Source organism: Zerene cesonia, chromosome 14 (assembly GCF_012273895.1).
Source record: "Zerene cesonia ecotype Mississippi chromosome 14, Zerene_cesonia_1.1, whole genome shotgun sequence".
Classification (NCBI taxonomy): domain Eukaryota; kingdom Metazoa; phylum Arthropoda; class Insecta; order Lepidoptera; family Pieridae; genus Zerene; species Zerene cesonia.
The window spans coordinates 1202622-1227945 of NC_052115.1; the positions used below are offsets into that span (position 1 = coordinate 1202622).

Consider the following 25324-nt stretch of genomic DNA (forward strand, 5'->3'; position numbering starts at 1 on the left):
TAACATTAAAAGGAAAAAACAAAAGCGATTCCAAGTGATGAAAATTCTAATTACGTATTTGTTGTTGATTTTTCCTCAAAAAGAAACAACTATTATTAACTCGACGTAGTTGGCGGAGATGAGAATAAATTTATAATCTTATTATTATCATAGGCTTAAGAATTGCCATTATGTGATTAAAATTTATTTATTTCTAATGATTTGTTCGTATTAGGTAGTACGTTTGTTTGTCTTCTAATATATTATAATAAATTAAATCCATTATAACCAGTTTTACATGGAGTATGATATAATTTATAACATTCTTGCTGAGTTGATAGCAAATGCTTATTATAAGTTAAGTAAATTGTTATATTGTTCTTATAAAATAAAATAAACGATTCAAATTAAAAATGGAAATGCTAGAATATATTATTATATCTTTTACGGTCTTTAGCTATTACTCCAACTATAAATTATGGAGGCGTGTCAATACCTCGAACCGATTAAGACCACCGCTCTAGTTAGACGATTTGTATTAAACTTAGTTAATAACTTCAACTCTTTAATGGCCCTTTAAGTATACGTTTTGATAAGCCGTTAAAATATAATATGTACGCAATTTTACACCATTCGGTATCGCGCAAGGATAATCTATAATTCATAGATAATAAATTGCACTTTATTGTCTGTTAAAATTTCTTACCCGTTTAAAAAAAAAGAACGACAGCGACGTACATATATATATGTAAAGATTGTATCTACGTCGTAAACAAGCGGGTCTTTAATGAGACACACGCCGGCGCCCTAGGCCTCCGCTGATTCATGCGCTCGGTATAGAGTTATTATTATAGTCCGCAGATCGCGTGAGAACCGATTTTAATAAGCGCATTCGCAATACTGAAACTTCTGGAAGTATTATGACGTATACATCTATTGCAATAAGTATTACGTTAAAATGATTAGAAATACGTAAGATGTACTTTATCTCTTAGAAGCATAACTGGATATAATTTAATATGTTCAACTAACAACGATTATTAAAGTGAAATATGTTTTATAAAAGTTATAAGTACCTGCTGAATATTTATTTATGATTAAAAACAGTTTCAGTTTCAGTTTACATCGGTGAAACAAATAACATAGTTTTAAAATAATTAGTATAGGTTGAAAAAAGTGATCGAAGAAAGTGTATAAAGTAGATTGTGGTATGCGTGCAAGTAGGTTTTACACACAGGCCGGCAGATAGCCCGGCTGCCACCCACAGAGATAAAGTGCGTACTTGTGGGATACTCTCGTTTTTGCTCAAAACTATCTCGTTCAGAATAATTACGCACCATCTTGTTAATAGAACCAGCCTACATACTTTAATAATTATACACATACTGAGAAATTAGTTTCCTTAAACAACTTTAGAAAATATCGTCATAGAATTGTAGGTAAAAGCATTACTGTATGCGTTTAACAGTTTTTATCAACATATAGGGATCGCAGCAAAATGTCGTGAAGCTTATCATACATGGACTCATTTATGTGCGTGTCATACGATGTTAATGTGTCACAATGATCTTGTAAAACCTCTTAAATACGGCGCAAATGTAACGGAGATTATTAAAGGCGCATAGTTTTACTTGTACTCGTTAAATTTGAGAGCTTTTAACAACTGTTAGTGTCACTAGTCGCAATAAACATATCGAATTTATAATGTTTACGAAACATCCGAGGCTCTTTTGAAAACTCTTATACGTTGACGCCAGTGTAATGTGGCCTTCTTCGCTTATAATTTAGTTAGGTGTTTATGATTATTGCAGGTCATATAATATTGGTCGTTGTGGAGACAAAGCGGCACCGCAGTCGCGGCATTTCAGTTTAAGGGCATTTTAGTGTATTTTAGTTTCATTTTAAGACATTTAAATACAATATTCGCTTATTGAATAACAATTCAAATAAAAAAAAATATGTTATATCTATCTTACTTTAAATTTTAATGTAATTATGTATTTATTCTGACGATTGTCTATGCTTATGTTTCTTGGAATCATTTCTTATCTGTTAACCAATTAGCGTATTATCTAGGCACGTGAACCGGAAAACATTTGTTCTCAAAGTACTTATGATGACATAGAAAATTGTAGATTTCATAAAAGCAAGTATATATGCGAAAATCATGCATTTAATACCAGATAGCATTTAATAAAATATTATGTTTGGCGTCCGATAATTTTATTATACTTGTATTAGTCCTACATAACATAAACATGTCCATTGAACATACAAAATTCTATCGTTTATGGCTAGATGGCGCTGCACTCACAAATCTGTATTGTTAGATTTAAAATAAATTTAAAATTAAGTGAAGAAAGATAGTATATGTTCAGGTGGATGTATAAATATTATTAAAGAGCAGTTACGTGTGGTCCAAAATGTCATGACCCTTGCCTTTTCCTCCGAATCAATCACATTGTAGAGTTCATTATTTTTACTGACACATGTCTGTAAAATGTCCGCCATAAATGAATCGGTGTCTGCAAAATTCATTTATACTTTTGCAATGACAATTAATGTAAATATGTTTGATATTTACTTAGCGAATGATTTAAATACGATGAAATATTGTTGTTCCCTGTGAATGCTTTTCTATAGGTATATGAATCTACTATGAGTAGCTAACGCTGGCAAAGAATTTCTATTGTATGGATAATTAACACATGATTTAAATATAAGAGACAATAGCCGAGTATTGTACATTGCAATCTTCTGACGCTACTGACTGCTGTTGCGTCCAAAAGTCCGTAAGGTTTAAATAAAAATTCACATTTCACAACTTCCGTATCACTTTTGCAATATTACTAGGCATTTTGAGCGTATTTAGTATACCTCAGGTTATAAATTAACTTTAGCATTAAATAAAATGGAGCATAGAGTTAAAAATATATATAACCTTCAATTATTTTCCCGCCACAATATTATAAAAGTACTCTGTCAATGGAACTATCTTATTCAGACAATCGAGTGTCCTTTGTTCAATTAATATGTGTCGTCACAAGCTCTTACAATTAAAGCTGTATGTACGGGAATATGTCACCCATATTTTATGACTCAATTTTATTCGTATCAATTAACGCAAACTACACGCTGCTCAGTCCATGGCCATACAGATTCATCTTTTTTCACTTTCAAGAGAACTATTTTGAATGCCAATTGTATTAATGTTGAGAATAGCTAAAATAATAAACTATTTAACATGTCGATAACATAACCTAAGAAATAATTTATAACAAATTAATGCCTTGAGAAATAACCCATTTAATTTTCCATAAGATTTATAATTGCCGAATTATCGATGTCCGATTGAAATGGTTAATGACAGTGCGTGGTCAGGCCAAGAGGCTTGTCGGTGGCACGATGACCATTCACCAATGAACATCAATTAGACACGTGCATGTATGTAGGTCAGCTCAGAATTACGCCGAAAGTACGTCACAAAACTTTAAGAAATTCAAATTGCATAAACATGCTCGCCTCGAAATTCTTGCAACTTTTATTACGTATTGCGCAGAATTTATACAGATTAAAAATGCATTAGACTTGATTGAGTTCATTTGCTTGATCTATGTAAATTTTAAGCCATCATAGTTTGGGTGTGTAGCTTTATTACTATACGAACTTTGACGACTTCAATCTTATAAATATGTAAGGCTCTAGCGCTCAGGCGAAATAAAATAATAGTACTATTGAAAACAGAACAGTTGTAAAATCGTAATGTACCTAATTATTGATAATAATAAATATGTGCACAGTTTAATGTAGACAAATTTATTGCAGACGTGTCAAATTAACAATCCTGATCAGTTGAATATAAATTTGATAACACTGCATCTTGCAAAATTCATGTATGCAGGAATATATAATCTGTGTACTGTGACCTGTGTTTATAATCTATGCTTGAAGCGAAGCCAAGAAGCCGTTGTCCTAGTATCGGCGAGCACGGAGCGCGCGCCCCGCAGTCTGCTATGGCACGCACACTCACGCACATATCAACGCAACGCATTTTTACATTAACATTTTCCCTTATCAAGAAGTATTGACCGCGGCTCAACTTGTAGTGCTTTATGCCTTGAAATACCATCACGTATTTCATTAAATAAACTGTTAAAATGCTTCATCAATATCGAAATCATTGCAACGTTGTATACTTAATACCTATGGTCATTTAATAATGTCTCCGCATTCCTTACCTTAAATTTCTTAGGTATGTTGTGTTAGCGCAATGTCACTACGCATACGAAAGCAAATCATTGTAATGTACCGACAAATCAATCTGTTTTCTTGGACCCTTTGTTATCATAACACGTACAACAATATTTTAAAGCAATTATTGCAAGCAGGTGTTTACTTAGAAAGGAAATTTATTTGCGACTGTACCGAATGCCATAGTGCTTCGTGATGAGCATAGATAACAGAATATTTGTGTCTATTACATTTGGATTTTCCTATAAAATTCAAATTGATACGTTCTCGTTAAATTATAAGGGACAGGAAAGACTTTATACCGGCGTTTTGTGTCTTGAGAGTTTAAAATGTTTATAACATAAATAAAGTCGCCTTAATAATGAATGATTTACATAAAATTCTACCTTTGGTACTAGAGCAACTAGAATTACAGGTGGTTATAAAAACGCGAGGGCAAGTATTAGAAAATTGTCGTCGACTTGTTCGGCAGGAAAGCGTCGAACAGTCTAGATTATGCGTTTTACATAAAACGTTGTGCGCGTACACGTTGCAACAGACTTGTCGACACCAGAAACATGTAATAATTTGAATGAAATAAGTTTTCAATTTTGAATACTTATTTCAAAGTATTATTAACGTATATTTGATTTATAGTTGTTATAAAAACATTTATCATAGGGCGGAATTATTTGGATTTGTTGTTTAAAATTAGTTTAAACAGCATTTGCAAAAAATTTCGAATTTGTCTTTTCAGTAATCACTCAACATTGAATAAAAATTTTGTATGAGACCCTAATATAAACAGAAAACGATGGTCTTCATATTTTAAATTTAGAACTAAATTGCTGTTCCATGACAGTTCAGAGCACTTAATACCAGACTGTAAATTAATACAAGCATACATTAATCCATCAGACTGGCTATCGGCTGTGTGGTCCTCTTCCAGAGCCCACCCTGAAAGTTCACAAAAGGAAAAAAATAATAATGACAGCTCCGTTCGCGGGCACCAGCAATTGCGAATATCCAAGTAAAATTAAAAAAATAAATGCATAATGCTAGATTGTCTATGGGCAATCGAATGTTACTAATAGTGATCAGATTAAGGTTTAGAATCGAGTAAGATATAAATCGATAGGTGTAAATTTATGTTGGACGGTTAAAATAACCAGACAGACTGGTTTAGTGCCGTTGAACCGCACAGGTGGTTGGATAACAAGATATATTTAATTCAGTTTAATAATAGAGTCTTTACCGAGTGACGAGTGACTTAAGATGAAAATGAGAGTCCGCTGTGAACATATCATCTTATTTAAGAGCTTGCGTGTGTTGTATTAATAAACATTATAAAAAAATATACAGTGAGCGTCGGTATTAATAAAAATAAAGAGGCAGAAATACTTCTTAAGGATATTACGAATAGAAAATAAAAGAAATAAAAATTTTAAACGTTACGTCAGCTAATTTATCCTTTTCATCTTTATGAAGTACTTCTAAGAATTTTCTAGAGTGGCAATTACAAAAAAATGTAACATCCGGAAATAATGAACGGGAAGCGGATACGAGCTATTTTGCAGGCCTTATGCCATTCATAATTGCATTCTTAAAATAGACAAAGGATCCATGTAGTAGGTGTGTTCCACCTGTTGAGTGCAATTTTTTGCAAATATGCCATAATAGTTCATAACACTATATTATTTTATAATAAACGACTACAAGCGATATTAAAAAATTACTTACATTTATATTTTTGTGTACAAATACGTAATAGTGAATATTGTGGTGTAGCTAATCAATCGAGTGCAAAGCCATTAATAAATACGAAATATATAGGTTCCCATGTTTATGAAGAAGTTTAAACTACGTAATGCTTACGAAATACAGCTTATTTTCCCTAATAGTTAGTTAAATTTTGCAATCGTTTAGTCATTTGCATGGCCAGTTGACGTCTTTGGTTATTATTTCATTACAATTTAAGGATATTTAAATTGAATATTGTGGATTCAATAGCAGTAGTGTTTTTTATTTATAAATATATTTTGTACTGTGTGATATATTTAAACGCTATGTTATGGAAAATTAAGGACATGATATGCATTTTTATCCATGTAACGAAAATTGTATGTTACAAAAAATAAATAAAAAGTAAAATAAAAATGAGTTACTTTGCACTCATTTTTATATATATCTGTGAAATTCATTTTAATGTTTGTAAAATTATCTGGAAGATTCAATAGTTCTTAATGCGTTTAAATCTTACGCAGTAATTTTATTTTAATGTAATTAATAAAATTTTATTAAAAAGGTTACCTTAATTATTGATATACTATACACAAATTTGTGACTCGATTAAAAAGCTATTTAAATCAAATCGCTTTTAAATCCGGGAAAAATATCCGAAAATATATGACATTTGTAGATACGATTAATATAGCGATTAAGGCGTTAATAGCATCAAGCTAATTTTATTATTTTTTTTTACTCTTTTCTAAGTACTCGTGTAACTATTGTCTTTATGACGGAGATGAAACCTGTTTAATGTCACTGACCTAAATGATCATTGTAGACCTTGGTTTACGTGTCAATCTTATATGCTAAATTATTTATTATGTAATAGTTACACGGGTCCAGTTTATATTTTTTGTCTGTGACGCGAATCTAGACTTTGTGATATTAAATGAAATAAGGTCAACGACTCGGTCACTTTATTTTACGCGTCTACTATTAAAATTCTATGATACAGCGCGTAAGTAGTATTATTAGGTCGTTATATAAAAAATAATGTTTATAATAGTCATAATCATAAATAACAAATGCGGCGATACATTTATTATACACGAATGTGTGAAGACATTAAAACATACGGCTGTGGCCAACGCGTCTCGTTTTTTTACATTTTTATCAAGTTTGTATCGTCTGGCCGCAAAGTAAACTTGTCAACGCCGTCTGCCCGGCGAAATTAACTTTTTATTTATTGTCAAATGAACCCTGAGACTTGAGAATTCTCAGAGTTTTCAATGTTGGCAACACTCCAAATGCTTTCGTCGCAGGATCTTACGATTTATTCCCATTCACGCGAACGCAGCATGAGCAATCCATTCATAATGAACGAAAGATCTAGATTGCTAATATTATAATTTTTATGACTTTTTTTTGTTACTATATATCAGTATTGCTTCGTGTTGAAATATGATATTTTATGCAAATAGAGGATATGATCAACAGGTGTTTCTATATTTTTTAGGTTTATAATGTATTACTGATTTTTCTTATTTTTGGGATCACTTGGAACTTGTTTATAATGTGTCTGTCACAGCTTGAACTCGATATTAAATATTATTAATATTTTTGTTCTACGTCTGTTCTGCAAAAATGTCGTGGAACGAACAAACGATTCACAAGATAATTTCTACGAGTAATTGTTAACGATTATAACAGACTTTATATTTCTAGGAACTTGCAGTTAGAAAGAAGAAACCGACGCAATATAAGTGGGTAAACAAATTGATTTATTTATCTTTGTGTGAGATCGGTTAACGCGTCATAGCTCAATTATATAATACATTACATAATTTTTGCCTACGATTGAAACGCTTTGAAAAAAGGCGCCAAAGTTTTGACATTTTGTAGTTTTGAAGAAATCGCTTAACAGCTGTATGTAAATTGTGATGTAAGTTGAAGAAATGTTAAAACGAAAATAACACTGAAAGTTTTTTTGATGAAAATATATTTTTCATAATCCTCTGCTCTACTCGCCAGTACGAAAATTATAATATTCTGCGACTTTGATCTGACAGGTGCATAAATGACGATTATCTTTCCCAGTGTAAATATATAATGAAGAGAAGCATATTTTAATGAATATTATTATGGTTTAAATATAAGTGCATCGTGTTTGTGTTGGATGGGCCTCGAGACGTGGCGGGTTCGTCGGTCAGCCGAGGTTGAGACTGTTCGCGACCGCAGTACCAATGGCAACTCAGGTTACACAATTTGAATTTAGAATAAGCTTTAGAATCTGTCATATATCCCGAATTTTCTAACTACATTTTTATTGTACTACCATTGTACTTTTTTCATACTATAAGAAAAAATATGTTATACTGGATAAAAACTTTTTCAACATATAATACTCTTTCTGCTTATATATTAATTTTTTTGATTGTCAAGTTGCAGTATAGTAATCTCTCTATCATTTACACAAATAAACGTTTACTGTTTGAACTGTGAGTAATTATTTTTTGTGTGTTTTATTTGTCATATGATTTTTATCACATCGCACATATTTCGAGTTTGATCTAGCGGTTTAATATCAACATTTCGTAACTCAAATTCATAATTGTAACTGATATAAAGGTGAAAATACATAAAAAAATCGAAAATTGAATTTTTTAATAATTACATGGAAATTACAGTTATAACTTTATATACTAGGCAATTACAGTTAAATAGTTAATAGACATTCTTTATGAACGTATTTGCATACAATAAAAACTTTCTTAAAATTTTGTAATTACGATCAATCAATTTCGTAGGTAAGGAATGAATATGCGATATCTTTTTCAAATTTGAAAGGAATTATGTGATGTTTAAAAAAAGTAAGTAAAAATATAAATAAACTAGGGATCGATAAGTTATAAAAAATAGAACTAGGACATGCAACGTGGCTTAGTATACTTATTGAAGGTTAATTGTGGCTTAAATATATAAATATAACTGCTTTATATTAGCTGCTAGCGGTATCTCCTAGCTTCACCTGTGGTACGTTTTTCCCTACATAGGAACCTTCCTTTTACCTCCACAAAATCGTTTAAAAAAATTTGCCAAATTGGTCGACCCGTTCTCGAGTTTTACGCTTAGCGACTAATTTGGAGACTCTTATATATACATACTAGCTTTTGCCCGCGGCTTCACACGTTTCGGAGTAGTGTAATAGTTGTGGTGTGTATGTTATTATACATATAAACCTTCCTTTTCAATCAAGTCTCTATCTATGAAAATCAACTTTGTTTTATACTATGTAGTGATTTAGAAAATATTTTTTAGTTTTATAGCATTGAAATGCTTTATAAATGAGAAATTTTGAAAGAATAGAAAAAATTTGATCACGAGGCAGGATTCGAACCTGCGTTTCTTGCCTAACCGTAGCAAACTTAGTTGCTACGGTTAGGCAAGAAACGCAGGTTCGAATCCTGCCTCGTGATCAAATTTTTTCTATTCTTTCAAAATTTCTCAAATATTTTTTAATTAGGTTTATGCCAATACTTATATAATATACTTGAAAAAAATAATGTTCTTTTACTTGAATGTTAGTTGATTTGAAAATACATCTAATAAAAAATTAATTTCTTTATATTTTACAAGCAAATAGCCGCTTGCCCCGGCTTAGTCCGGGATAAAAATAAAACCGATAAGATGTCGCATCGAAATAGTAAACTTTCTATTACGTCATGTAAGAATTTTCAGTTCTTCCGAATATACCCTCAAAAACACACAAAGATCACAACTTTCATAATATTAGTACCTTTAGATGCAACCTATTCCTGTATCCACACAAAGCACTCAAGGTATAAAGTCCATAGAAGGTTCCCGTACATAGGTTCTCGGCCTCATTGCGAATTCATCTATTACACTTTCTCGATTCATTTGTCTTGTCCGTTTGTTTCGAAACGCATACCAGAACAAATTGAGCTAACATTTAAGTAACGAGTGCATTATGAATCAAACGGACAATTGAAATGTTTATTGTTATCACTCGTTTGGTCCTTCATTGGGTGCGATGTTTAATTAGAAAGCTTTTAACGCGTTTTTATGCGAGACGATTGAGCTTTTTTTTATCAAAATGACGTCATTGGGATGATACATTTGTGTTTTATTTATGTTTTAGTTATATTATGTTTTATTAATCACTAGAGCATCAGCTCTTTATTCCATAAATCGTATAAAATGATTCTTAACGAAACGATATAAAAAGATAGAGTCAGAAAAAGTACCCACTTATAATAAAACTTATCGGCAAAACAGCCAATCTTATAAAGAACATTTTACAAGATAATTTAAGAAATAATTATTTAGCCAAGAAATGAAATGATAAAATGTATAAAGTCCTTTCAAAAGCGAGACTGGAAAAAAATATAAGCGATCAAATTAGGGCGGATTCACGAGATATCGCAGTATCTTCCCTTGGGAGGTAAGGCGATAGCTGCCCACGCTAAAAATATGTTACAATTTATGTATTGCAACATTTATGTCTATGATCATTTTAATATATTTATAGTGGAAATATTAATTCCAAGAAAATATAACAGTTACAAGCTGTTAATTTTTTATACTTTGTCATATATTAAAAGAACTGTATAACATAAAAAAAAATCCATTTAGATAACATGTTATATGTTATGTATCTTTCTTCATTATACTACATGTTTATAATAAAAGTAAATACTTAATTGTATTTTATTGGCCCTACTGCATTCTATTTTTAGCAACAATACTATATTACTGACGCAGTAAAATGCATTATTGCATTTAGTGTGCACATAAAACGGGTTTATTTCAATCTAGATAGAACTATAACGGCTGATTGTAAACGAAGATGACGTTTTCAGGTCATAGATATTTAATATTAGAGCTAGATCACAAGGGCAGATCGTTTCACATGACAGATAGCCGTGGGATGACTAATTATGACTGTGATATCATTTATATTTACCTGACATTTATGTAAATAATTATACTGGCAATTATTTAATAGTATTCATCGATTCAGCGATGGTTTTTGGTTTCGTGAAAAAAATCGGTCAAGCGCGAGTTGGACTCGTGGCGATAAGAGTTCTTCAAAAAAAATAGCAACTGCAAAACAATGACCACCCGTTGACAACCGTTATTTAACCTTAATTTTATTTATTATTTTTTATATAGTAGCAACAGAAATAAGTTCTCTCACTTATTATCATGGTTCATGACATACAGCCTGATGAGAGGGACGGACAAAGAGACAGATGGACAGCAAAGTCTTAGTAATAGAGTCCCGTTTTACCCCAAAGGCTACGGAACTCTAAAAATAACTAGTAATCATTACGAGCATTGGTCGGTATATATTTTCAGAAGCAGAATTATAGCTTTATGTGTCGTTTCATATAATCTTCAAACAACATGCACTGAAGAAGCTAAATTGAGTCAATTGACGAATCTTATCTAGGCACCTCTCTGTCTTATCTGGAGGATTATTTCTTATCTTCTGTCTTTTTCTTCAGTACTTTTATTGACATTGTATGCATAATACAGCATATGTTAGATGTATACTTTTACATATAATATAAAGATTGTTGTTTGTCTGAATATCAGGAACGCTAATATGGGTAACTGCTGGACCGGTTTAATGAATTATTTTACCGTTGGATACGTACGTGATCCCTGAATGCTACATATGTACTACGGGCGAAGCCAGGGCGGACCGCTAGTAACTAATGTGTATTATATTGTTATTAATATGATAATAAAATGTAAATAAGAATAATCATTATACTGATATTGATTTTACATCCATTTGAAAAATATTTAATTACAACTGTATTGTTTAGATATCTTCATTGTTATATCGACCACACAAATGATTGCTAGTTTTAATAAAGCTCTTGAAATGGCAATGAAAACTAATTTCTGAACCGAATCACGTCATATCATGATAAATACTCATTTTATTTAAGTTTTATACCCGCAACTGACCTTTCAGACGGCTACAAAAATCGATACAAAGGTCAAGTTCAAGTTTAACCTCCCCTCAGAACGATAATCATGAGCGATTCCTTTTCCACACAATAAGTGTATCTAGTAGTCTATATGTATCTCCAATAAACATAACGAATAAGAAACGCCAGCGGTTCTGCGAAGTCGACCACGCAGATGTGATGCAGACAGTGTGTCGTCGAGGAATAAATAAATTGACATAATTCATGCGCGCGAGCGTTCATTTACACCGAACGTGGATAGAATTCAAAACTTTGGGGACATCATTACCATCCATTGCGTACACGCAGGCTGATTTCCCTGGCGCGCGTGTGCGTGAGGTTTCACAGTGCGCGTGTGTGCGTGCAGCTCGGCAGACTTCTTGGCAACGAACGTTATAAGGGCCCTTTCATATTGGACCACTTTTTACAACATTAATAGTACCTAATAGACCATTATGACCAGACGCGGATGCTTGTTTTTTCGTAATTGCGCCAATCACCCACGTTTATGGGATAATTTGAAATTATTATTTTTGATTAGTCTATAGTATGCGTGTAACCATAGATATCCGTGCAACTGTTATACTTTACTTAACTGTATATAAAAGTATTAACTGAAAATTATAACTGAAGTTTGTTGTTTATACATCAACAGTAGATAATTTTCGGTTTAACATAAAAAGTTCCAGCTTTAAATTGACTTTATAAGGGGCGAATTGTACTTACAAAATAAACTTTGAATATATTGTACAACAAAGGCCTAAACGTAAAGTCATTTACCATTACCTTTATACACACATCTTTGCCCATTATACGTGTGTGTATGTGTGTGTAAACGGACAGACAACTTGACGCCATCGCCGTGTTCTTAAAACAATGTCTGAATGCGATATTGTGTTGGTACTTTGGCTTGACCGCTGCATAATTCTACAGAACTGTACACTTTTGTGTTTTTAATACGAATCATAAACAACTTTTTGATAATATTTTCTTGTGTTTGGTTTCACGCGAGTATTATACATTTAGAAATTAAAAACTTTTCAACGGATTTTAAACGTCGGGTTAATAATATAATGAATAAATCGCGTTTAAAATCCGTTGAAAAGTTTTTAATTTCTAAACTTTTTGATAATTTACATAGTTTGATGCTCATAATACATTGAATAATTGGTGTGGGACAAAAGCTTGTGTCTACATGTAAAAAACTGTAAAATCTAAATTAAGAAAACATCTACCATGTACTTAATGCATATAAGATCATATCCAACACTTTTAACTTAACCTAACATATTTAAGTCGATACCATACTACAAGGCAGTTAAGCTCAGAGTTATGAATTATCGGCATATTATCTAAAAATAACTATTCAGTGTAATAGTACGTTTTTACGTGTTAATGAGTGTCCGGAATAATTGTACATAATTAGTGTCTACACTATCTTTAACGACTTTCCTATCTCCTAATGTGTTGCACCTGTTGAAAACCATAAACAACTGTTTTCAAGCATCGAATGTCCCCATATATTATGTAACATATTTAACGTTTAACTGTACAGATTATGCAATACGCATCGTTGTCTATGGGTTTTCCAAAACGTATAGAATTTGCTTGAAATCAAGGGAATCGATGACGCATATTTAATTAAATTACGAGCGCCTTTCACTATTCCAATTGACTATGCTCACGCACGACTTCCTTCCAACTTTTACTTACACAAATAACTTTTTAATATAATCTGTGGAGATAACATAAATTGCACTACATAGTACATATATTAATCAAGATCATTTGGAAACTTTGTAGATTTTTATTGCCTAAAATATTGTTATGTGTAAGATGAAAAAATTTAAATTCATCAGACTTTTTCACGCGTAGTGCATTAGTACTGAGATCAAAGAGTTCTCAAAAATATTGGTAAATTTATATATTAAAATGGCAACTTTTATCTCACATCCTCAATCAAGGATAATTTAGTGGACTTGGAGACTTCGCGACAAAACTTGGCAGAGTACACAAGATATATATTCTTATTCCGCTTTTACGATAACCGACACCGACGTGACACAAAATGCGTGCGCATTTTGCTTCACGGCTTTTTGTGTAGGTACGTCAAATCGTATATTAATGAGTATTCATGCAATTTTGAACCCACCGCTCTACGTATATACATGGAATGCAATTCATTTTACTATGCTTGGGGATATATTACTATGAAATAATTTGTATTATTAGTATATATACTAATAATACAAAGCTGAAAAGTTTGTTCCTTTGAACGCGCTAACCAGAGGACTGCTGGACCGAATTCTAAAGTTCGTTCTTCGTTGGATATGTGCGTAATCCCTGAGGATCGCATATATATCGCAGGCGAAGCTGGGGCAGACCGTTACTATTTAATAAAATTATAACATATATGTGTTAATATTATATTCAAGCTGACTCCTCCTCATTTCATTGTTACTGTCATTTCTAAAAATACTTCAAGCTATTATAAGCTACTATATAATTAAATAAAGCCTTTCTGAGATGCTTAACTGCTTTTATGAAAACGCTCGGAGACCAAAACACAATTAAGCAAATACAGTCTAGAATGACAAACATAATCCTTAATTATATGTTACTGTTTGAGTTAACCAAGAGGGGATTACAGGACGGCCGAATTGGTATTTTGAGTCCACAATTAAAGCACTCAATTAAAACATAATTCGAAGGCGATATTTTAAGAGCATGCTAGCACAAGCATGACCCAATTCAAACAAGTTATCAATATCTTAATTTTCGTATCAACGTCTTATTCTATACAATTATCCAGCTATAAATACAATTTTAACAAGGATCGGATTAATTTCGAAAACAACCTCTATTTTGCAAATCGATGATCAGTAAGTCTTGCCACGGTATACGCAATATATAAGTATATAGTAGTTAATTTTAATAATCTGCAGTGGAAAGGACCGGTCCAGCGAGTGCGATGTAGCAAGTACTGTAATTATGCTTTGAGTCGCCGCACAGTCTCTGATGTTCGCTATTCTATCGGTTTTTAGATTAGTTATAATATTGTATGGAAGTGGTCGAGAACATTTTTGTTTATAAGTATAGCACTCTCTGTATGATAAAAGAAAAAGACTTAAATAATACTGCCATATGTAGTAGCTAGATTTGAATAAGGGTTCCATTGATATGAAGTATTAGTTGAAAGGCAATCTTAAGACATTAGTTTGAAAATATTTTATACGTTTTGAAATTGAAATGAGATATTTAACCACAAAGTCAGCCCGTGACCGCGCTCGCTGATCTTAGAAATGTCGTGTTAAAGTTTATAATGAATGAAGTTTTCAATATCATAGTCTTTCATTATTAAAAATAAAAGAGATTCATTTTAAATATACTTAGTAATAGGTTTTCGTGTAACATTACATAATGCTTTGTTTTATTTGCAAGTGTGTTTGTGACTTTGTGTGTATGGGTGTGTGAATAACTCTGGCCTGATGATACTTCCGTGTATCAAACGGTCTCCATTTACAAACGGACAAACTGAGAAACGGTATTGATATTTATAAAGGACTTCTGCTGAATAGTATGAAAGTGCACTTGTATAACATTCAATAATAGTTTACATAAATTTGCATATTTGTTCCTTGCTACTTTAATGTATGTATTTGGAAGTTATTACCTAGGTATTATTTTTAGGTTAGGCAATTCTAATACTATGCATTCATTTATTTCTTCAATCTTATTGTATCTATGGACTTTACGAAATACCTCGTAAATGTGTTTATTTATGTCTTGAAATATGACAAAGGAAAGCTAAAACACTATATGACGGTAGAAGAACGGTCAGTGAAACGGTTGCATCATCTACAGTAAAATGCATACATTTTCATCTTTCTTTTTATGTTGTTATGTTGAAATGCAAATGTGACGTGTTTGCGGAAATGTCATATCTATCTAAAATCAATAGATAAGATAAGATAAAAGATACTTCGAGGAAAGATTATATAATTTCTGATTGGACGAACATATCTCAGATATCAGATGGAAATTTACCTTTACATCGATAGCTCATAAATTTAGTTTTCACCATGATAGTTTGTTTTTTAAATTCAATGTATATCTTTTTGTTTAAACTTTTTTTCTAGAAATGCTACGTGTACATTTTGTGTTATCATACGTTCGGCATCTCAAAAATAAATTCGTATAAGATTTCTATAGATTTACTGGACAAAAATATGATATTGTCATATCTAGAATGGTTGTTAATTTTTTGGTGAAAACTGTTATTTTTTGTTTGATTTTTTTTGAGCTCATTTCACTGCTGCAAATTATTTCCGTTTATTGTATGTAATTAATATCTCAACATAACTTTTTAGTACAATGGATGTAGAGCTTACACAGAAAGTTAAATTCGTTAGAAAGTTAAAACCGATTCGCGAAATATTCAACAAAACGTGCAGAAGTTTAGCATCTATTGTGAAGGTAGTACGACATATATTTGGTTATTTTAATCTCTTTCCTCGCAAATGGGCTGGGTTTCACACAAGTTGTAAAAAGTATCGTCTATGCACGTGCGAAGGTCGAATTTCGTGTGATGCCACGTTTAACTGCGAAGTTCAATGTTTAAACTGAATGAGTCATTGATGTTTTTACTCGACTCCGAATGGTCAGGTATTTTGAGAAGTGTTAATGCATTTAAAAAGCACGTACAGACATGGTTAAAAAAATAGTGACATGATTTCATGATAATCTTTACATATTAGTTGATAGCAATTGATTTATCTTTGATATGAAATGTCTGTATGATTTTAATTCTTTTGAGATGGTATTAATTGTCAAACTATAAACTTGTTTCTGTACGCGAATGTCTGTGTATTTGTTCTACTGTGAAGTTCACACATTTTTTAGTAATTTAGTTGAACAATAGAAGCAGTTATATAAAGGGACTACAAAATAAAATGTCACATTTAAATATATGATTAAGATATTTTTTATAGATATACCATCAATTCTTGAATAGAAGTTAAAGATGGCTGTAATCTTGTGTGTATTATTACATAGCTACCTAAAAATGGTAAAACTTGCGCCTAAATAGTCCCGAGCTGTTAACAATATGGCGTATGCAGCTCGGGCTCAGTCCTCCCGCGTCTCGCCCCTCCCCCGCACGATTGACCAGTCTAAGCGTCTTTATTGAATGGCTGTATCGATTCATTATTAGACCGTGATAACACGTAGAGTCCAGTTAATAAATATTAGAAAAAATCGTAAATACTTTAAACTTAAGTTTAGCGGCATCTTCTTTTACATACGAAACCTGTCGAAACTAGATCTTGCTTAATATTAATGACATCGAACGGTAAATAAAAAAACACGGTGATAAAAATTAAATACATCATTAGTTATTATAATGGATGTTTGATAATCAGACGAGGTGTCGTATTACGCACAGGTGTTGGACGAATCGTTGTTTTTACTCATTTATTATTATATTAATGCTAAATTATAATAATTAATGGCGGTGCGGCTACATCAGAATCTTTTTACATTAATTTATTTAGAATATATTTGTTTTTTGAATATTCTATAATATAAACGAGGCTATTTATATCGATACTAATATTTGTGTTTGTTGAAATCATTACAGCATTCAATGAGTAAAATAAACATTACCTACTTGGGTAATGTTAAATTTATGACTGTAAATGTTAATTTAATAATGGAATGTGATAAGTAAACATTAAATGTAGTTCTACGTATAACTGTAGCCTTCATAATAAACGATATAAATAATCGTATCTTATCTATGTGTTGGATATTACGAATTTTACGAATTGAATAAAATATTGGTAAAAGTATTAAATGCACCGCGTTGATGTCTTTTCTAAGGATCGAGGGTTGAGGAAATATTTTCGAAAAATTTACGAATAAGCGAAGTGAAGTGGAATGTATGTATTTAAATTTATAAATAGGAATGTTTTTAATGTTGGTACAAGAAACTTACGTTTCCCTGATTCATATTATGTTTTATGTATTTTTCAGAATTTTGGCTTCGCCTTTGGAAAAAAAAGTTATGTGAAAACTGAAATACTTTTTATGAAAGTATAATTATTTTCGTTCATCTGCAACAATTAAACTAATTAAAAATGCTATAAATATGTCTGCTTACGTCAGGACATTTAAAAATAACATGAAAAGTTGAATTTTATAGTTATTGAAAGTTAAATATGGCTTCTTTCTAATATTTTAAAATACAAGTTCATTTCTGCAGCCGTTTCCGAGAAGGACAACCTTTGGGTTGCCAACCGAACTCTAATCGCGTATTGTTATTTCTCGATCACAAAACCGTTGATTAAATTGTATGGAAACATACATTCAACAAACATCATACTTTTACTTTAGCTTTAATTCTTTTAAAACTTAAAACTAACTATCCAGATAAAATAATAATTTACATATGAGATGTGGTGATTTAAAATTGCCAATCAGGAATATTTGTCAGAATATTTATTTGTTGAAATGGTGGCAGCCCTAATCCGGCACATACTTCAACAGTAGCTATACTTATCACTTGTTCACTTAGCGAATAACAGTTAAAGCGCAAATCTTAAACCAAACCGTTACTACATTACTCGACAAACCACAGATATGGTCCTTATTACGTAAGCCATAAGGACGAAAATCTTTACAATATTTTAGTATAATAAATTACAAGCAATTTTATATTTGCAAATTGGCAATTGGTTGATTTATTTTAATTACTAGTTGCTGCCCTGGACGGTGTTTCAGTTGCTTATTAATATGGTAAAATTATAATATTTTGTGTCACAGAAATCGAGTCGGAATTTCATGGTACTGGGTAACAAATAGCTATTTATATATAACTAGCTGTGCATCGTGGATTCACGCACGTCGTACATCAATATATAGTATGAAACAAAGTCGCTTTCTCTGTCCCTATGTACCTATGTCCTATGTATGCATAAATCTTTAAAACTACACAAGGGATTGTGATGGGGTTTTTTTAATAGATAGAGTGTCATTCGGGAGGAAGGTTTAAGTATATATAAATACTCCATAAATTAAACGCATGCGAAGCCGCGGGAAAAAGCTAGTTGTGTTATATAGCCTATAGCTCATAAAGGCACTATCTTAAACTGAAAAAAAAAAATTCAAGTCTATTTTTAGTATAGATATAGTGGGGAAGCAAAGTTTTACATATATTAAATAAATTTGATCAATCATTCATCTATCGTGAAAACAAAACACCGCAGTTATTCTCAGAATCAGATTTTTACAGAGATACAGATTTTTACGGATTAATAAACGGAGAAAGAATTATTGAAATCGTACAAGAAGTTTGTGAGATTAGCGCGTTCAAACAAGCAAACAAACTCTTTAGCTTTAGCTTACAGCATCTATATTATGGTTTCATCTATATTAGGATGTATTTATAAGTACAGATTTCATAATATAATGTAACGACTTAAACTTCAGGTCAATGGTTGGTCTGAGCATGACGTCATATAAAATTTAACTAAAAAAGTCGTTTGAAGCAAAGAGTAGTATTAGAAGATTTATTATCTGCAATATTATATATTCGATAATTTCATGTGAAATATCAGGTCCGGAAGAAAGTTCTATTTATTTCTTACGGACCTGATTTATTACAGTAATATGTTAAAATGAGTATAATTAAAAAAAGTCATTTATTTATTTAGTTTGAAAAATCTTAAATTATTTTATTATTTCTCTAGAGAACCTAATAAATACATGGTTTCGGATGAAAAAAGTAAATTTATTAAGTGATGTTTTCATTAATTAATTTAGAACACGCATTACTTAAAAGCGGATTATTTTAAAAACAAATTTTATGTTATTTCTTTTTTATTAAATAAGACAGATTTGATCGATTAAAATATCGATTTCACTGAAACAGCTGTTAAATTCGTTTTCTCCGAATAAATTCTTAAAATAACTGTAATAAACCTTCACTCAATACATTGACCTTAAAATATTACATATCCATTGGTACATTTGCTGATGCAATGTCGTATTTTATTCTCATTGTTGCATTTTTGTCTACTTTGCTATGCGGTAAATGCTTATTCTATATGTAAGCAATTTAAGAACTTACGTGATGTTTTAATTTTTATATCATCTTGCGTATATTTAATAACTGCTAATAAAATTGTAAAGGCTGTCCAGTGTGGTACTATTGTAGACCATTTTCATGATAAATTTATTTTATTTATTTATTTTAACAATTTTATGTACCACAGGAAATAATTTTTTTTACAAATATGCTTATAAATTGTAATGTATAAAGACTAACTTTAGCCATATCTTTGTAGGCGTATCTATCAGCTAGATTGTTGATATACATATTTTGATGATGACTGCATTTTCATCTGATAATATGTATCACGTATCCGTTGGTATTGAGACAATTGAAAATTTTTTGAAATCCCTTAATTCACTGTTTAATTTTATACAGACGTTTTTTAAATTATTTAAATGTATGTGAAGATAATGTATAAAAACATAACAATTAAATGGGTTAAAAGCTATCCGACATTTTTTAAATTTTGAATGATCTCGTAATCATTTATGTCAAAACTGGCGCCATTATTTACGTAACAGATAAAAAAGATAAAATACATCACAGATAGCATTTGTTGCATCTGTCAGTAAGATTGACTGTGCAGAGTTAAAAAAAAAAACGTGGGAATGCGTGTTGCAGTGTGCGTGACAGTTTATGCATTTTTTGCTGACCGAGGACAGCAGCAAAGGAAACGAATGTTGCGTCAGTTAAACACATTTATAATTGAAATAAAACTATCCCCCGTTTACTATGAGTAATGTGACATAAGTGAAGTGTCGCTTATCGTTAAATCGATAGAGAACAGATTTGAACGAAACTCGATGCGAATAAGCGTAAAATATAACACTGGTCGTACTCACTGTTGAATCCGTGATGTACACAAAATAAACTCAGGCACAAATTCACTCACGAGCGTGCGCACACAACGACGATCGTACGTAGTTTGAGTCGGCTGGTGGCTTGTACATGAATATATTATGGGGCGGTAAGGCACTCCATTGGCTGAATGTGCCAAGCCTACGCTCTACGTAGTGCAATGTGTAAACTTCATAAAACTTTTAGAAATTAAACGACTTTTTAACGGATTTAAAACGCGATTTTTTATTGTGAATTTAATTTTTTTTTATGATAATATTTGTGATATGTCTAGCACCTAAAAACGTTTAGCAAATTTCTTTTACTATTATTAATGTCATAATTTTTTCTTATGTCGATGTTGGCGTAAAGAAAACATGTATCAAGAGCCAATTTAAACTTAACATTATTCAATGTTGAATATCATAGACATTTATTAGTTTTATGTAGTTGGAGCGTTGGTATCCTTTTATTAGAAATTTCGTATTATTATTTTTGTTCAATATATATCTACAGAGACAAATATGTAATTTAAGTAATAATACATAATATTTGAAAATATAGTGAGAAGTTCTCGAACAAGAAACGAAAAGAACGAACAATAATATTGGCAAAAACACATCATGACTTTGTTAAAAAAAAAGGAAAATCAAAATTTTCCTTATTCGCTAAGAATTTATCTTGAAAAACAAAAAAAGTGTCAAGTATACAACAAGTGTGTACATTAGCTTCAAATTGCGCCAATAACTACAATAATAGAGGATATTGACCTTTTTTTTGCTATTACAAAAATATTACTAAATACCAATTTAAGCAGTTGTCAAATCTAATGGAACTGTCATGCGTCACTAAAACTTCCGTTTCCGGGGCGCGGATTCGCGACTTGTCGTTTTCTTGTCAGGATCGAAACGAGAGTGTCTCTACCATATAAAAAAGTAAAGAAAAAATTTACGACGAGTCACAATAGAATCATAGTATTAAAACTTTGAAAAATTCAATATATCATTATCTAATACGAAATTTCAATTAATTAATATAAAACCTAAATAAATATGAATATATTTTTTTTTATGTTTAATTTAGTCGAGCACGTTTCAGCACGAATTGGGGCAGTTTGCACGGGCATGTACGACACCCCCAAAGAAGACCGGCGAGAAATAGTAGTATGCAACTATGTTTAGTACGGTGATTGAAGGTACCGAAGGCCCCTTTATTTCCCTCACCCTTCCCAGTCTATTCCTTCTCTACAGTCGTCTATACTCAGTCATTTGCCCCTCAAAAGCATTCGCAGAGGCACTACATCTGCGAATGTTCATTCGCGGTGGTTTTTTTTTTATGTCACAGTCGGCAATGGAACTAGTGGGTCGCCTGATGATAAGTACTACCAACACCCATTAACATTTATAGAGTCATATAGGCAGAAAATTTATAGGTCCATTGCAGACTTTACGCCTCTACAAATGGATCGCCGACTTTTTGGGAAGGGATTAAGAAAGGATTGGCGAGAGGAATAAACTACCACAAATAAGGTGGTGATCGCTTACCTTCAGGCGAACACTTATGTTTACAGTTGACAAGTTAACAATTTTAAATAAATGAATAAAATTTTGTTTTTTGTCTCAAAGACTAATTTTTCAGGGTAAGATGAAGGTATCAGTTTTGCTAGTTAATAATAGAGCTATCAGCTGTATGATTTGATTATTCATTGACGCAAAGTTTATTACTAAGTTTGTTAAAAAAGGAAGGAAATTTGGATTTTATTTATATGGATTTTATACATCTAACGTGTGTAAAATGTTATCAATTATATTTGTAAAGTTACACGAAGGGAATTAATAGTACGTATTACAGTTTTTTTTAACTCATTGCCTGCATATTTTGCTATCAAAATATTATTTTTGATTTAAATGAATTAAAACATAAACTTATTGAACTAAACGATGCAATCGAATGCGGTTTTAACTTATATTCTCAATTATAAGTAAATTAAACTTTTAAGCCAAAGCCACGGGTCAATATAGGGTCTTTTTTGAAACATATTGTAAAAGTAATAGAAACACTTAAAATTTCAGTTAAAACCTTAAAACACAGTTTTTTTATTAGCGTTCCAAACAGCGAAACATTGTGTAACAAGTGACGTCCATCTTGAATTACAGGAATTTACATTTAAAGGTTGAATTAATAGCGCTGCGAGTTATCTAGATTTCCAATTTATCTTAGTTTACATCCTTCAATAACGGCCAACGGGAAATACATATTCAATAATTATTTCCTTGTAATTTTTGACGCATGTCACTTACAAAAAGTTATGATTTATGAATTATTATCTGTAGCTGTTCATTAATAATTATGTATCTGTTATCCTTGATTTTGTGAAGCTTGTCTGACGGAGAACACTACATACTCTCACACATACATAACTGCCCCATATTTGCAGCTAAACTTCTAGGTAATAAATATGTTTGCACAAGACCATATTTACGGAATCATATCCACTTTGCTGTATTTTTAACAAATGAGTTCGATTTTCATAAAGTATTTGTTTTTTGTTTAGAAATTATAACACTTATTCTTATGAAAAACTCAGAAATACAAAATTGTTTGTAATTTTTAATAGTTACAATGTAAAAATTGTTTTTTTGTAAAAAATTGGGCGATCTGTTCGCCTTATTTTTGTTGATTGAAAACATTTCCTTTTAATTTATTTTATCATTATTTTTCTTTAAAATATAATTAAAAAATATAACTCTTTATTGATAAAGTTCCCTAAATTTAGATGCAATTATTGAATTGAACTAGTATCTACTAATTACTTCTTATCTTATGTTCTAAATAAATTAGCTTATCGATGTGACGTCAGATTATTCAGATAAAAGATTCACAACATCTGGATATGTTTTTATTCGGTTATCTGTTAATTAAAATTATGAATAATACAGGGAAATATACGTCACGTTCTTTATTGAATAAAATGTATCTAAAATAAGAACTTATGATCCAAGCGACTTCGTCTGCTCTGATATTCCTGAAATTGAATGCTTCCCGCTTTTACAACATTTTTCATTGATGCCCGATTCCTGTGGGTTGTTTTTTTAGTGTCATAGCGGTCTACTGAGCTGGAGTTTCACCTAATGGTAAGCAATCACCACTGCTCTTTAACATTCGCGGAGGTAAAGCCTCTGCGCCGCCCGATTTTAAAGGGAAAGGAATGACAACTGGAAAGAAAGAAAGGACTGGCAAGGATGAAAAAAGGAAACGAGCCTCCGCTCTCGGGGCTAACATAATGTGTTATATAGCCCATAGGTTCCTTCGATACCTGGACTAACTATTGAACTGTTTTTTAATTGGAAGCAGTTCCTGAGATTACCGCGTTCATCCGACCTAACTCTTTGGCTTTATGATATTAGCAGTATAAACAGAAGTTTTATTAGACTAGCGATTCGCCCCGGCTTCGTCCGTGGTACATGTATAGAGGATTTCGCTCAGTAAAGTTGCAGCTTTGTGATGGTGAAAGAATTTTTTAAGTCGGTCCGGTAGTTTTTGTATATATACCAATATTTCCTCTGTTTAATCTAATATATAAAATTCTCGAGTCACAGTTTTCGTTGCCATACTCCTCCGAAACGGCTTGACCGATTCTTATGAAATTTTGTGTGCATATCGGGTATGTTTGAGAATCGGCTCACTATATATCTATTTTTCATACCTCTAAATGATCAGAGTAAGGCAGAACAGCGTTTGCCGGGTGCAGCTAGTATTAGTATAGATTTATGAAGCTTCTATGCGTGACGCTTATTGTCTCAGATTATTTCAATGTTTATATTTAAAGAGGAATAGCGTTATCATAATCTCTTATCATTACGTTACATTATGCGATAATGTGACGTCACACCCACAGATTAGCGTGCAGGTGAATAAACTTCCTAAACATTATTATTATCACGATATATTTTTAACTTGAATACGGTTTTGGTTTATTTCTGTTAATGTATGATTATCAAGATTTCATGGTTGACCCAACCATGAAATCTTGACGTAAAATTTTGTTTGGAATATTCCAGAAAATTTTAAGTAAATATTAAATGAATGATATTAAGGCGAAGCTTTCACTGTAAAGTTTACATAGTAATATTGAAGAGTGGTAATGGCCACACTACTAATAAAAAAAAAATCAAAATCGTTCACTCAGTTCTTGAATAGAGCAAATGTTAACGTGGTGCTTTTAAATTAATAGAATTTTTCCTTTTAATTATTAGTTAATACAAGAAAATACCCGGCACATTAAGGGCATAATATTCCACTACATATTTTCCATTCAATTATAAACACATAATTTCATGTTTATAAAAAGATTAATAATTACTTCCTACCACGTTGAACACTATTTCCTCCTTCCTACTTAACCTCTTTTGAGAATATCTCGGATTTAAATATA

At 31.5% G+C, this 25324-nt stretch overlaps 1 protein-coding gene across 5 annotated transcripts in view; it reads right to left on the bottom strand.

Moving 5' to 3' along the window:
- LOC119831674 (CHH-like protein) overlaps nucleotides 1–25324 on the bottom strand; it is a 56628-nt gene that overhangs the window by 4148 nt on the left and 27156 nt on the right. Inside the window, exon 1 of one of the 5 annotated variants that reach the window (XM_038355121.1) lies at nucleotides 20895–20993. The exons of 3 other annotated variants lie outside the window; for them this stretch is intronic. The gene's annotated coding sequence lies outside the window, so the exon portion shown is untranslated. Of the gene's footprint in view, nucleotides 1–4217; nucleotides 4362–20894; nucleotides 20994–25324 lie in introns of those variants that run through there. One more of the 5 variants, XM_038355123.1, reaches the window with a different exon arrangement.